Below are 15,184 nucleotides of genomic sequence, written 5' to 3'. Positions count from 1 at the left end.
GCCTATTCCAATGAACTTGAAAACCTGGATGAATGAACGAGTGGCTTCCCGGCTGCCATCTGCCATGGCAGTGATCTTGCTGGGGCTGGAAGCTACAGCTCAGGGTTCTGGGCCAAGTCATTTCCCTATGAGTCAACCAGACCCAGTATTTGTTTTCTGAAACTGTTATTCCATGGCTTTAACTCAGAGCTAAGATGTCTGGGCAGCTTGGCAGGAGTTTGGCTCTTCCAGCGGGATGGGAACCACGGAAGAGTAATTCATGGAGCACACCGCTTATGGCGAACACCCCCGCCCTCTTCCCACCTCAGCTTCCTCCGCCACTGGCTGGCAGCTCCAGAAATGTGAACTGAGCCTGTCCCCATCCAGAGAAGTGTTGGACCTGAGAGATCTCAGTCTGCCAGAGATTGGTTAGTTCTGTTTCTCCTTCTTTCATAGATGAAGAAATAGAGATCAAGGGAAAGAACTGTCAAGTTGAGACTATTAGTTATTCCACGTTTTTGCTCTTGCTTTCACACTATCTCAATGATACCAATATTAACGATAGTAACAAGTGGTATCTATTGAATTATTTACTCCTTTATCTCCCTTTAACAAACTCTATGAGGCAGGCAGGCGGCCATTGCACCACCCCCGTTTTAGAGAAACTGAAGCACAGAGGAGTTAAGCAACTTGCTCAAAGTCACACAGCTCCATGTAGCCACTCTTAAGCATGCTCATATTATTCTGAGGCGATATACATATCTTAGGCTATGTCTATGACAGAACCACTAGGCATGGTGATTTTTAATAAAGAGTTTCAAGAGACATAAGAAGAACTATGGTTCATCAGACAGTCACTATATATCCCAATCACAGTCGCACTTCTACATGCATTAGCTGCGTGATCTTAAAAACCAAAACAGAACCCAAATAACCCACGAATAGGGAGCATTATCGTCGCTGATCAGGTGGGGAATGAAGTCCAGTGAGGATCCAAAACTTGCATGAGATTCCAGACCAGGTGGCAAAGCTGGCGTTCAGAGCCAGCCACCCCCCCCAACCCCCGCAGGGGAGCAGCATTCTTTTCCTGCCAGCTGTTTCAGTTATTCATTTCGACCTCGCAGCATTTGACAGAAAGGTGCCATTTTCCACCCACCTACTTGCGTTTCTCCAGTTCCATGATGAAACTGACACTTAGACGCGTGACTTGCTCAGGACCACCCAGCGAGTTGATGGCAAGTTAGCCAGGGATCCAAAGCGGGTGACAGACTGCTCACAGGTGTGCTTGCGCTCCAGACTCGCGCTCCACTACAGAGCCCCCCACTCCCGGGTCCTGGCTTGGGGGCGTTCACCTGAGGCTCCCTGGGGTCCCGGCGGGGGCCGGACGCCGCCCCCTGGCGGCAGGTGGGCGCCAGCGCAGCGCATGCTAATGAGCCCGCGGCTTGGCTCGCTGATTGGCCGGCGCGGATTCCAGCTGCTCTCCCAGGGGTGTGCCCAGCGCGAGTAAAGGGGCGCCGCAGGCAGCAGCGCCCCATCCAGCGCGCTCCCTTTGCAAGCCGGGGCGCCTGCGGGCCAAGCTGGCTCTGAGTGTGTGGGGGGGGGCCTTCCCTTCTCGCTCTCGTTCGTGTTCTGGTTCTGAACTGGTCCAGGGTCCACGATGACAATCCGACACCAAGGCCAGCAGTACAGGCCGAGGATGGCATTTCTGCAGAAGGTGAGCGCGGTCCGGCCCGCCTGGCCCTGGAGGCGCGCAGGGGCCAATTCTGGCAAGTGTGGGAGGAGATGCTGGCGGTGCTGGGGTGTGGGCAGGAGTGGAGGGCATCCCTTGGGCTCTCTTGGTGCTGCCTGCTGTTATGATTCCTGTGTCGTGATAACCACAGCCTCTTGGTCCTGAACACTCAGCTCTCCTTGGGCTGATTGTTGGGTGAAGGGCCCACAAATCCGGCAACGGTGCACAGGCTGCAGTTCATCCAGGCCACCCAACTCTGAGGCACGAAAGGTAACAAGACCCTCACGAATGAACAACACAGTGCCCATGTGTCGTCAAGCCTGGATCTGAAGTGCACTATTTAAAAGTTAAAACTTATCTCAATGCCTGGTGACTGAAGCAGGCACTGGCCCACCCTCAGCACTGTGTACCCCACCCAAAGGCTGCCCAGCCACAGGGAGTGTGGGCTGCCTGGGGACCTTAGTCCCCACATCTACTTCCTAGATGAGCCACACTCACGATCAATGGCAAGGCTGGAGGGAGAAGCTATCCGAAGCTCCCTGCATGCTGCCCAAGTTCAAAGACTTCTGCAACCTCCCAGCCTCCTTGCCTGGGGCTTTTCTCTGGCCCTAGTAAAGTGACTGCACTTGTGTGGCCAGAGTGCCAGGAAGTGAAAGACCCCAGGATCAGGCTGCAGCGAACAGCAAAAGCAAGTTGCTAGATAAATACTGGACTTCCCGCCCTCGGGGGCAGGTCTGTTCTGAGGCAGGTCTGTTCCACTCTGCTACTACCAGAGGCTCCCAGTAGGCCGACACTCCATGTTATAGGACAGAGAGAGGGGCAGCCCAAGCCCCGCAAACCTGCCCATTCTAAATGGGTTCTGCCATCCGCCGCATCAACACAAAACATGACTTTAATGGGAAGGAACTTTAATAAAACTAGGAAACAATACAGGTAAGGCAAAGAGTCCAGTTTCTAAATGAAGCACCCAAAGTTACCCGTCCCCTCGTGGGTAAAAGTCCATCCATATGGGATTGGCCCAGAGCAAGGCCCCAGAGCCTGCCACAAGTCTAAAGCATCTTCCAGTGGGGACCCACAAAAAAGAGTCAGAAACAACCAAACAAGCTCGGAAGGAAAAGAGCAAAATCAACATCAAGATAAAAGCTGCCATTGTCACCTCCCCACGGGTCTCACCCACATCTGTGTCACCCAGTCCACGACCAAAAGACAAGCGCAGTTTCTTCACGTGTCTCTAGGCTCCATGCGCCTCCTCCAGGTCTCCTGGCTCCATCCTGCTTCCTTCCTTCCTCAGTCTCTTCTGCAGCTTCTCCTCTTCCTGCTCAGCTCCACCCTCCCTTGGGTGGGGCAGGGAACCTCCCCCTTTCCTGGGACCACCCTGTTACATCCAGAGGACCCCAGGGGCAACCTGCTTACGAAGTAGCCCTTGTGGTCCTCCTTTCTTCCCCTACTCCCTCCCCAAGCACCTTCTAGCATCTCCCGGGACCAATCTTCCCACCTGCACTTTGAGACAGGAATTTGACTGTGGAGCTCTGGCTTACCAGTTGTCGGTTGAAGCCGGATGGTAGATACCAAAAGGCAGTTCTGTTTCCACAGGGCAGGTTCCCAGTGGTTATTGAGAAAGTAAGAAAAATGAGGGCACCTTTGAGGCGGAACAGCACTCAGGGGAAGGGGAGATGGGCATTTGGACTGCAATGCATCCTGCAGTGAGGACTGGGGCCCTGGAGGGGAGGTGGTTTAGGACGGCTGTTTACATCTCTGCACGATTCCTGCTGTCCCCAGGGAGCCCACTCTGAGCCCCGTTTATAGGAAAACTCCACTCCCTGAGAGCTCATGGAAGGCAATGGCCACAGCGAGCCTGGGTGGACCAGCCTTGTCCGATACTTTTTGGCTCTGTCTGGTTCTTTGCAAAGCTTCGTGTCATCCCAAGTTCGCTGAACTCTGAGAGGGGAAACACTAGGCCTGCGGTAGAGTCAGACAGGCCCACGATGACCTCTTCCTTACAGCATTTGTTTATGGCCTAAGGAAATAGTGGTGGAGTTGGGATTCTGGGAAAGCCAGAAGCAGCTGGAGTGTGTGTGTGTGATGGGGGTTTCGGTGTGGGGAAATGTCAGGGAGTCCTCATGGTGGCTGATGAAAGCGGATCCCTCCAGGGGATGCATACAGAACAGAGATGAGTGTGACCTGGAGAAACTGTGGGAGCACCCCCCATCCAGAACACTTGAAAATCCAGGTCAGCCTTCTGTTGTGTTGGTGGCCAGGGTTTCCCCTAAAGACAAAGAGACGGCCAAGATCATTTCTCTGTGACCCCATATTTTTTGCACTTTAGATCTATGAAAGCTTAAGGGAGTCCCAGTGAATTTCCATGGGGAAAGGTCAGAGGAAAGTTATCCTAATGGAAAGTCGCCTTAGTCTGTGAGAGCAGCGCTGACAAACCCCCGCAGACTGACCTCTTACATACACCAGACATTTCTTTTGCACAGTTCTGGAGGCTGGACATGAGAGATGAGGGTACCAGCCTGGCACATATGCATGTGTATATGTTTGTGTGTGTCTTGTGTATTATGTGTGCATATGTATGTTTGTCTATGTGTGTAAACGTGTTTGTGTGTTGAAGAAGGGACAGCTGGTTGTTACTAGGGGTGGCTCTTGCAGCTGTGGCGTCTCCTGGCCATGTTCAGAAGTGGGACCACCATCCAGCTCCCTCCTTCACCCCCTGGGGTCAGCTCTTTGCTCCTTGTGGGCTGTCAGCTGAGCCTGAGATCCTGCCTGGCCCTGACATTACAGAAGGTCAAGGAACTCACGTCCCAGTAGAGCAGAAATGAATAGTTTCTGTTCCAGAGCGATTGTGTGAGCCAAGAAAGTGTCCGTGCACATGAAGCTCAAAGTTAGTCTTGCCCCAGGAGCCCTGGGTGCTGCCTGGGCACCGGGGAATTTGGCGCTCTAGCCAAGGGGCTGGCACTGGGCCTGGAGCAGCCTGGAAGGTGCACCCAATCTTGGCCATTCCTCCAGCTTGTGCTTCAGCTGCAAATGCTGGTTTCACACCAGGGCTGGAAATAGGAACCTCCCCAGCCCTCAGTGTTGACTTAGGACATGGTTCTGTCCCTCTTCCCTCTTTGGCAAGGGGGAGACCCCAGCTACAGGAGCAGACTGGCCGAGGGGGAGGGGGCAGGTGGGGTGTATCTGGATTTGGCTCTGCCCTGCAGCATCCTTCTCCTGCAGTGCACCTGGGCCAGTGGTCCTTTCTACTTGGTCACATCAGGTGCTCCCTTCAAAATCTATGTCCTCCAGGAAGTCTTCCTGGATATCCCAACCATCTCTGTTCCTTTGAGCTCCTGTGCCCTGGGGAGCTGTGCCATCAGGAGTGTCTGCTCCCAGGCCTGGGCAGGACCCAGCCCAACCAGAATGACTTAGTCTCTGCTAAGCTACCAAGCAACTTCTTCTCTACCACAGTACTTTTGATGCCTTGACAGGAGCTGAGAGAAACAGAATATCGAAGGTGGTACTCTCCTTCTCGTGCCAATGGAAGAAGGGTTCAGCTGCCATCATGTTTTGAAAGTTACAAGAAACGCATTTCCAAATGGAAACCAAGCTTTTCTGAAAGAACACTTCTGATGCATGCACTTACATGTGAAGTGCTCCAATCCAGCCCATTATGTTCCATTAACACAGGCTGGCTGCACCCACTCATTTCAGGGCCCACTAACTGGTTACCACCAGCATTATGAAAAACGCTGCTGTAATACACTTGTTTACTTAGTAGAAAAACAAAGCTGAAAGCCATGTCAGGCCTCAGGCCCTTCGCCACGAGCACTGCTTACTCCAGCCTCCAGCTGGACCAAATATCTGCAGTTCCCTGAGGGTGCCACTTGCCTTTGCATATGCTGTTCCTTCTGCCTGGAATCCTCTCCACCTGTAGCCCCCTAGCTGACCCCTGCCCTGTCTTGCAGGGCACACTCCACCCTCGAGGACCCACGAACCTTCCCTGTCACGACAGTGCCCTCGCGCCAGCCACTCCCACTGCTCCAGATGTATGGTGTCTTCCCCACCCTCAGTCTTTGTCTTTGCTGACAAAGCTCCCCGTGCCTAACTCCCCTCCCCCTCCTCTTTGCAGGCTGATAATTATCTCGTTAGCTTTCAAGGTGTACCCCGGACATTATCTTTCTTTAAAGTCTTTCCAAAGCTTCCATCTCTCCAGTCAACTTTTCCACTGTGCAGAGAGTCAACAGAGCAGCCTGAGATAGCTGTCTTAGAAAAAGCCTGCTTGTGAGGTTAACCCTTTCCTTGGGCTTCCAAGCCCTCTACGAGTGGCTCCCCATGCTGACCTGTTTGTGGGAAGTATGGTTTATATCGAGCACCTCTTTCTTTTTGGGATCTGGAATCTTGGTCGGTGCTAGGCAGAGGAGCCTAAGGACCAGACCCCAGCGAAAGCCAGGGACAAGAGTCTCTGATGAGCTTCCCTGGTCGAGAACATTTCACATGCATCATCACAACTCATCGCTAGAGGATCAAGTGTGTCCTGTAGGGGTCCAGTGCGGGGCAGGGGGTGGGAGGGTTTGGGAGCTTGTCCCTAGTGGCCTTTCCCGTCACTGTAGCAAGTGATGGCCATAGGGACCACGGCATGCCAAGCCCTGTGTCTCATGAGCACATCACTGAACCTGGAGGAGGCCTTGCAGACCCCACCTGACCTGCCCTGGGTCCCGAGTAGCCTGTACACAGGTCTCGCGCATTTCAGGGCTCTGGAGTCTTCCCTCAGCCACACTGCCATACCGTGCTCACCATAAGGAGGGTCTGCATCTCACTCATACTTGTAATTCCTCAGCCAGCACAAGTCTCAGTTACATCACCACCCAGAGGGTTTTCTCATGTGACTCATCTAAATATTTAGGTTTACAAGACCTTCCTCAGTCACATTTGTCACCCGTCGCCTTAGAAGGATCTAGCACAGGAAACACATGACCAGCAGTTCAGCCAGGCATTCCTTTCAACACAGTCCCTAACACTAACTTTTTCTCTGGACGGAGATGAGGTCCATGTGGATGGAGCCAGCTCCAAGATGACAGGTGATCTCTCAGCTGCAGTCCTGCCCTCTCATACTGAATGGGCTGCCCTGTGCAACTGTGAGGCTAACAGGGAGACAATGTGTGTCTTCTGAGGTTAGGTCATATGAGATGTTATGGCTTCTGCCTTGTTCTCTTGGGTCATTTGCCTGGGGGCGGGGGGATCGCGGTCATGTAGTGAGGACACTCCAGCTGTGGAGGTTCTGGTGGAGAGGAACGGGGCTGCCTGCCAGCAGCCATGGGAGTACACCCTCTGGGAGTGGATCCTCCAGGCCACCCCAGCCTCCAAGGACTGCAGCCTTCAGAGAAAATCTCCAATGACCCCGAGCCAGAGCCACCCAGCTGTCGCCAAGTCCCTGGCCCACTGGAAACTGTGAGATGGTGTATGTTTGCTGTGCTAAGCCACTACATATTGTGTTTTGTGAAAATGTGTTACTTAGCAATAGTTAATATGAGGGTTAGCTCATTCAGAAATGGCTTTGTTAATCCTCTGCCTACTATGGTTCAATAGTGCTTGATGAATAAAGAAGAAAATTGAGCACCAAAAGTGCCCAAGAAATTTTTGTTTTCAATTGGATGAGGGAAGGGTCTGAAACTAAAACAATGGACGGTTGGGAAATGGTGCTGGGGAAGATGGGATAATGTACAAGCGGTGACCATGAATGAGCTGTAGCTACACTGTCACTGTCTGGATTCATATTGGAGCATACAGTTGTGTGAAAAAACGCTAATCCTAGAAGACAAAATGCCATTAAGAGCCCCTTTTAATTTTTCAAGAAGTTAAATTACATGGTATGTTGCCTAGATAGGAATATACGTGATCAAACAGAAAACCAAAGCTAGGAGAGAAGCCGCCTCTGGAGACAGGGAGGCATGGATGAGAGGAACTTATTTCTATGTGAACATTATTAGCAATGCTGACTCGTGGGTTGTCCCGATGCTGGTAGGGAAACACACAGAATAAACAAAGGGCCACAGGCTTGGAGGAACCGTGACGTCTGTGCGCCACAAACTCAATTCCACAAGCCTGAGGCCCAAAAGAATGGGAGAGATGATGGGGCTTAGTCTGAGGCCTGCAGAAAGGGAAGGATGTTAAAAAGTTACACACTGATGGCTGGACGTGGCAAGCCCTGAGATGGAGGCCACTGCAAACAAAATGGACTGTCTGGCAGCGTGACTTTAGTATCCTTTGTATGTTAAGATGTTGAAACCACACATTTTACACCCTGCTGAACATCTGTCTCTGCGTAACAATGGTGTTCTCGGGCCTCCCCCTTGGCGCAGGCGGTTGAGCTCAGCGCTGTGAAGCTGTCCGCAGACTCTGCAGCGCCGGTTTGATTCCTGGCCAGCCAGGGAGCTACCCACACGGTACGGCAGACCTCTCCTGTCTTGCCCGCTGCTCCCCTCAGCAGTGTATTTCGGTCCTTCTGCCTGTTCTGTTCCCTGCTCTGTCCCTGGTGAATCCTCTCACCCCCTGCACCTCTCGCCTGCACCCATAAATAAACCTTCAAAAAAAAAAGGGTGTTCTCACAAGAAGGAGATGTGCAGGCAAAGCTTTGGGGAGATTGGATGACAATGAGTCAAAGTGGTCTAGGGGATCCTTCCCTAGGGAGAAGTTTGCTCCTTACTTCCCTTTCCAACTGGATGGAATGGAGTTCTCTGTGTTCATATTTGAGAATCTTTTGCGGAAACTCTCCTCTCAAGCAGTTGTTGTCTCTTACCTGTAGAGTTTAGATTTCGCTGGGTGTGGAGGGTCCACAGATTCTCTTTCCATCGGCTTAGGACATGTACTTGGGATACATATTTAAGACTCTTCTAGAAGGAACAGCTTCTTCATGCACAAGATCTATGAATGGGTAATGTTGGACTTGTAAAGGAATTGGCAGAGTTGTAGGTGAAAACCCTAGAAGAAAATACAATGTTTCCAAGGATAAGACAAAAATGAAAATGAGATCGGAGTTTGGCTCACAAGCAGATTTACTACTTAGACTAGTAGTTCAACCAGGACTAAGAATATTAGCACATTGTGTTACCTAAAAACTTTCCATACAAGTACCCCATCCCCACATGATGTCTGAAGAGGAGTGGAGGAGACCTGGTGTCCAGGCAAACCTAGGTGGGTTTGTTACATGATTCCTGAGCCAGAACCACACATTCCTCACATTAGATGACATCTTCCAAAGTATCAACCAAAAATGAAGGCTGTCTGAGGGTCAATCTTTTTCAATTTTTTTTAAAGATGTATTTATTTTTTGCATAGAACTGGGGTTTAGACCAAAGGTGGGGGGGGAGGGTGGTGGTGAGAGGATGCACCAGAGACAGAGTGAGGAACAGAACAGGTGGATTTACTGAAATACACTGCAAAGGGGAGCACCAGGTGAGACAGAGGTCTGCTGAGCTGTATGTGGGTCAGCTTCCTGGCCAGGGATCACATTCAGGCCACAGTGATGACAGAACTGAGACTTAACCCCTAGGCTATCAAGGAGGCCCTTTTTCAAATTTAATATGTATGTGTATACAAAGTAGTATTGAACGAATACTTGACAAATATGAGAAGTTCATTCGCACCTGTTGATGAACTGTATTCTTCACAGCAAGAGCTTAAATGTAACTTCAAAGTCACTGTAAGATGTTTAAGACAAAATTTCTTCTAGTCAGTTTTTCTCTTAATTTTAATGCCTATTTGATTTTCCCTGTTACATTAAATAAAGTTTGCATGTTCCATTTAAAAACCTTAGTTTTTAGCTACACTCTACTTAGTGGAAAAAATCAGATCCTTCTAGAAGCCCATGGACAAATTTCCTGTTTGTTATTTAACTGAACTGTAGAATTTCCATTTGGAAAAATTCACATTTTTCCCAAATAATTATTCCCATCATTTTAGAAATGTATTACTGTTTGTTCAATGATATTGAGAGCTTATCTCCTATCCATAATGTATGCAGGAGGAAGGACCAGGAAGGTTCACTTCCTTTTCCAAAGTTATAGGACCTGTAGCACTTTATTATGAACCTTTTCCTCCAATGTCTATAAAACTTAAGGTATCCTTCCTGAGATCCAGTCAGATGATTTTCAAAAAGCAGTTCTGAAATATCTTTTGAGAAGTAAGAGTGCCTTTTGAGCAGGTCTGTGACAAGGTAAATGATCTCTTACGTCAGCATTTCCCAAAAATGTGCTCTGGGAAAAACCCGGAATGGAGAGATATTAATAAGATGTTACTCAAACGTTTCTCTGGTCCATGCACTTGAGAAACATCAGGCTAAACAAAGTTACACGCGTTCCCTTACTACAGGGCTTCTCTGAACAACTTAACATTTTACTGTAACTGTGTTGAGAGTCCAGAGTTCAAATCCCAAACTTATTTGCTTATCTTCCACTTTCCCTTTATTATCACATGGTAAAATCCTCCTTATATGAAATAATTCTCCAACACAGTCTCATCCTAGTGTCAGAGGAAATACGTTTTACATAAGAACCTGTTTCACTGCCTCATCCCACTAGGGACAGGACTGCAGACATCAGCCTATTTGAAAACTGAGGACACGAAGATTAAGCTGTTAAGTGGCTGCCCTAGAAAATAAAAAAACCCAGGCCAGTACTCTGCAAGTGACCTAACAACGCCAGAGTGTATTTCTCCTCCGTAGAATTTTAACAGGGGGGTCCCCAAGAAAGCTGGAGGTTCCAGGTTTCCTACCCCACTCAAAGGAGGATGGAGCTGAGCAGGGAGAGAAGAAGCTGCAGAGGAGACTGAGGAAGGAAGGAAACAGGATGGAGCCAGAAGGAGACCTGGAGGAGGCACCTGGGGCAGAGTGACACGTGAAGAAACCACGCTTGCCTTTTGGTCATGGACTGGGTGACACAGATGTGGGTGAGAGACCCGTGGGGAGGTGACAATGACGGATTTTATCTTGATTTTGCTCTTTTCCCTCCAGTCTTGTCTGGTTGTTTCTGACCCTTTTCTGTGGGTTCCCTCCGGATGATGCTTTAGACTTGGGGCAGGCTTTGGGGCCTTGCTCTGGGCCAATCCTGCTTGGGTGGACTTTTACCCACGAGGGGACGGTCACTTTGGGTGCTTGATTTAGAAACTAGATTCTTTGCCTTCCCTGTATTGTTTCCTAACTGTATTAAAGTTCCTTCCCACTAAAGTCCCGTATGTTTTGTGTTGATGCGGGGGACAGCAGAACCTATTCAGAGCAGGCAGGTTTGCGGGTCTGGGGTGCCCCCTCCCCGCCCTGGAACAGAATCTGAGTGCGCCTTCACGCTTCTCTCCGGCGGGAGGGCGCTGGGGCCCCCTCCCGGGGCCTTGGGGTCCCCCCACCCCGCGTCCCGCCCCCGGGATGGCGGCGCCCCGGCGGGCCCAGCCCCTCTCCCCACTGTGTGGCCACAACAAACACCAGCGCGCGGGGTTTGCCCCGGCTGCTTTCAGACGGACAAGCTCGCCGTCCCCTCAAATACCCGAACACGGACCCTAAATTACTTATTTTTAACTTGCGCCGTCGCCCCCACATCCTGCAAGCCGGCGGCCGCCAGGGAAAGGCAAACTTCGCGCGGCGAAGCCCAGGCACGAGCACCGGGGGGAAGGGGGGGGACCCGCGCCCCAGGCTCCAAGGTGTCCGCCCGGTGAAGCCTTCCTCCCCGCCCCAGTCCCGCGGCGCGCGGGTTCCGCCGCACAGGGACCCCGGGCAGGCTTCGGGGCCGCGCACACCCACCACGAGTCCGGAACATCAAGCCGCGCACGCCAAACGCCCCGCTTTCCGCGGCGGGGCGGAGCCGGAAGTGGGCCGCCGGAAGTCCGCCTCCTGCGTTTCCTCTCTAGCAGTTTGGAGGACCCGTACCTCTATGGTCCGGGGGTTTGCGGCGCTGCAAAGGGAAGACCAGCCCGAGCTGGGGCGGAGCGCGCCGGGGGCTCGGGGTCCCCGTGCCAACCTGTTCGTACCTGTGCACACCTGGCAGTAGCACCAGCAGCTTCGGAAATAGCTCTCATTACGATTAAAAAACTAAACAAAACAAAATGAATAGGAATGCCCTAGGGCACCCCAAATTCATCATTTTCTTCATCTTGTTAACAATTAGTGTTGGTGGGCATGCATTTTAACTGAAATGAAGTCTAGCTCATATGCAGTCATGCAACTGAAATGATCTTAAATACGCAATGTTTATATTGGAAGTATGTGCCTGTAGAACGCGAACCCCAGTTTGGGGCTGGACCTGGGGTTTTGTCTCTTTCTCCGAACGAGACCCTTTTGTCCCCTGTTCTTCTCTCATCCCTGGGGCCCCAAAAGACGCATTTGTTGGGGTTGGGGGTGTGGGTGGGCGAGGGGCATGTTAACCAACTTCTATATAGTATCTTTTTAAAATTTTTTTAAAAAAGATTTGTTTATGCATACAAGAGCTGGGGTACAGGCCAGAGATGCGGGGGGTGAGAGGACTCACCAGAGACAGAGTGGGGAACAGAACAGGCAGACTGACTGAAACACACTGTTGAGGGGAGCAGCAGGCAAGTCAGGAGAGGTCTGCTGCGCCATGTGGGCTGCTCCCTGGCCAGCTGGGGATGGAACTGGTGCTGCAGAGGCTGCAGATTGCTTCCCAGTGCGGTACTTAACCCCTTGGCCACCAGGGAGGCCCTATATAGTCTCTTAAACAGATTTTTTTTTTCTTTAAAAAGAGAAAGGGAAACCTATACGGATATAAATACAGAATCTAGTAAAATTAGACTTGTTTAAACTGTAATAGCAAATAAGAGTGTAGTGAATCTAGTTCATTCTGGGCAAACAGATGGTAAATGTGTGCACGCTCTTGAAAAGCTACTTGACTTTCTATATAAAAAAAACATTTAATGTATTTACGTTCTGACCCATGAGACATCATCTGCGGATAATTCATCCTGGAGAGTGAAAAGTACATTTCTAAAGTCATTGTACAATGGTCCGCTGTGGATTTTGCTGGCCCAATGGAATGCTTTCTTTTTTCTGAGTTTAATATGATGATTTTTTTCTGTGGGAACATAGCTGGGTCTGAGTTTATCTCCTGGGAGGACTAGCAGGGCCAGCCACAACACCCCAGCATGGGTGGAGGCAAGTATGATGTCAGAGGCCAGAGTGCTGAGGTCCCAGCCCTCAACCTGATGCTTAATAGATGCGTGAACTTCAGCTTGTGATTTATCCTTGTTGGTAAATTGAGTTCAAATCACTCATTTGTTAAACAGGAATATTTGTAATAGACATCGGTCTCTTTGGGTTGTAGTGACAACCAGGTGTACTAAGTGGGGACATGAGGTCTGTTTTGTATTATCATTATCCTTTCCTACCTCCATGCCTCTCACCACCTTTCTTTAACTTTCACTTTGTCTCTACATACTCCAATATTACCCATTGCTTTATTCCAGAGTTGTATTTTGTCTTTTTAAAAAGATTTATTTATTTATGCATACAAGAACTGGGGTACAGGCCAGAGATGCGGGGGATGAGAGGATTCACCAGAGACAGAGTGAGGAACAGAACAGGCAGACTGACTGAAACACACAGCTGAGGGGAGCAGCGGACAAGACAGGAGAGGTCTGCTGTGCCATATGGGTAGCTCCCTGGCTGGCCAAGGTATTGAACTCATGTTGCAGAGGCTGTGGACAGCTGCATAGTTTGCATCTTAACCCCTTGTGCCACCAGAGAGGTCCCCTAGAATTATATTTTGTATCTTCCTTTCCTACTGGAAATACCCTGAAGGCTGGACCATGTCTTATTCACCTTTCTACCATGGGTGTTTAACACAGACCCAGAAACGATACTCAGGAAAGATTTGTTAAACAAAGCCGAATAACCCCTAACACAGAGCAGAGAGCATTAGAACAGCTAATGAAATTATAAACTCTAGAGAAAAAGTCAAAGGAAAATGGAGAGAACCACAGGAAGCTAGAATAATTTTCTTACCCCAGGTGGCTTGATCCCTGGGGGTTACAGGTACCATTTCTTCCTAGTCCTGAACTTGTACTCCTATGGGAGGGAGATAGTTCCCAGGAACAGACTGCTAGGTAAGCCCTACCTGCCAGATAGGTAACTAGCAAGTGGCAGGTAGGTCTACTATCTGAATTAATGCTTTCTTTTTCTGCCTTAGAACACATCTCTTCCGCTGGAGATTGGCAGGAGCAATGACCATTGCCTTCATGGAGATCCAATCCACATTCATGCTGTCAGATACCACCTCAAAATCCCAATACTCTTGTGCAAAAAATTCACACATACCATGCAAAGTGCAGAGGGGGCTCACTCAGGATAACGGCAAGAGGAGGATGTGCTCAACTTCTGGGGGGACTTCTGGATAACGCAAATGAGCACCAAAAGGTGGGTTGTGGAGATGGGTGTGGGAGCCTCAGAAGAGGAAGGATTTAACACAGAAGTGGCAGAGTAGTGGCTTAGGAGTGGTCCTGGAATGCTAGGGACTCCCAGTGCCAACCTGGAATTGGGGGTGAGGACACCCAAGCAAAGCAACCACCACTATAATGGGGGTGATATCTTGAGATCAGAGGCCACTTGCGCTCAGGACATAGATCTAGTAGAACATTCTAGAATGTTCTAGGAGAACAGAAAGGACTGTGTTTTTGAAGAGCACTCTTGAGGGGATAGCAGAGGGAGCAAGCACTGTACAGGGAGGATGATGGGGCAAGGGGAGGTGGGTGGAGTCGAGCTGGAATGAGAGGCTAAAAATATCGGCCAGACAGTGGTGCTGAGCCCACTTGTACCTGCCTACGAGAGCCCACAGTGTGCAGGTCTCCCCACTTCTGTCCAGTGACTCTGGGGTCCGTGGTGTCACTTCAGGAGGAATATTTACCCCACAGAAACTGGCAATGCACAAATCACATCTACCTCCTGCCAAACCCAAACCCAGAACCCACTGCTTACAAGCCACAGGGTTCCCTTGCCCTTGTCCTTGGGGCAGCTTCTGGGTTGGGGGATGAGCTTCATGGCATACAACCGAAGCTGTGAGTGGGGAATGCCGTGTGTGTGGCTCAGACTCAGTGCTGGAGGGGCGACCGGACAGGCACCATTAACACGTCACACACATGGATGAAGGGATTTTCAGGAGAACAAAAAGACAGGACCTGAAAGCAGAAAACACATCGCATGCGGGAAATAAAGCAGATGTGAGGTCTGGTGAGGGAAGAGACTTCATGTTGAGAATAAATGCAGCTATGGTTAAAAAATCGGACGGGTCCAAACTATGAAAGACTGGATTTCAGAAGGGAAGCAACTGGGACCCTCAAGGTTTTTGAGAAAGGGAGGGATGTTCTAATAGGAATACCCGGGAACAAATAATTTTCTGAATCTTACTTTCTCTATTGTAATTAACATACATTTTAGAATGTATGAGTCAGTGATTTTAGTTTATCCACAAGGCAGAGCCATAGCACCACTATCCGACGCCAGAG

The 15,184-nt window shown here is 50.1% G+C and overlaps 1 long non-coding RNA gene across 1 annotated transcript; it reads right to left on the bottom strand.

The window, feature by feature from the left end:
- Positions 1-2,189: 2,189 nt before the first annotated feature.
- Positions 2,190-11,526, bottom strand: LOC119230671 (uncharacterized). The gene is made up of 3 exons (XR_005121784.2): positions 11,475-11,526; positions 8,487-8,668; positions 2,190-3,974 (listed from the first exon to the last, which is right to left on the bottom strand). It is a non-coding gene; the product is annotated as an uncharacterized LOC119230671 (long non-coding RNA).
- Between the last annotated feature and the right edge of the window lie 3,658 nt (positions 11,527-15,184).

The sequence above is a fragment of the Talpa occidentalis genome, unplaced genomic scaffold (assembly GCF_014898055.3).
Source record: "Talpa occidentalis isolate TD23 unplaced genomic scaffold, MPIMG_talOcc4v2.1 talOcc4.7, whole genome shotgun sequence".
Taxonomy (NCBI): domain Eukaryota; kingdom Metazoa; phylum Chordata; class Mammalia; order Eulipotyphla; family Talpidae; genus Talpa; species Talpa occidentalis.
This window is presented reverse-complemented; position numbering and strand designations above follow the sequence as displayed.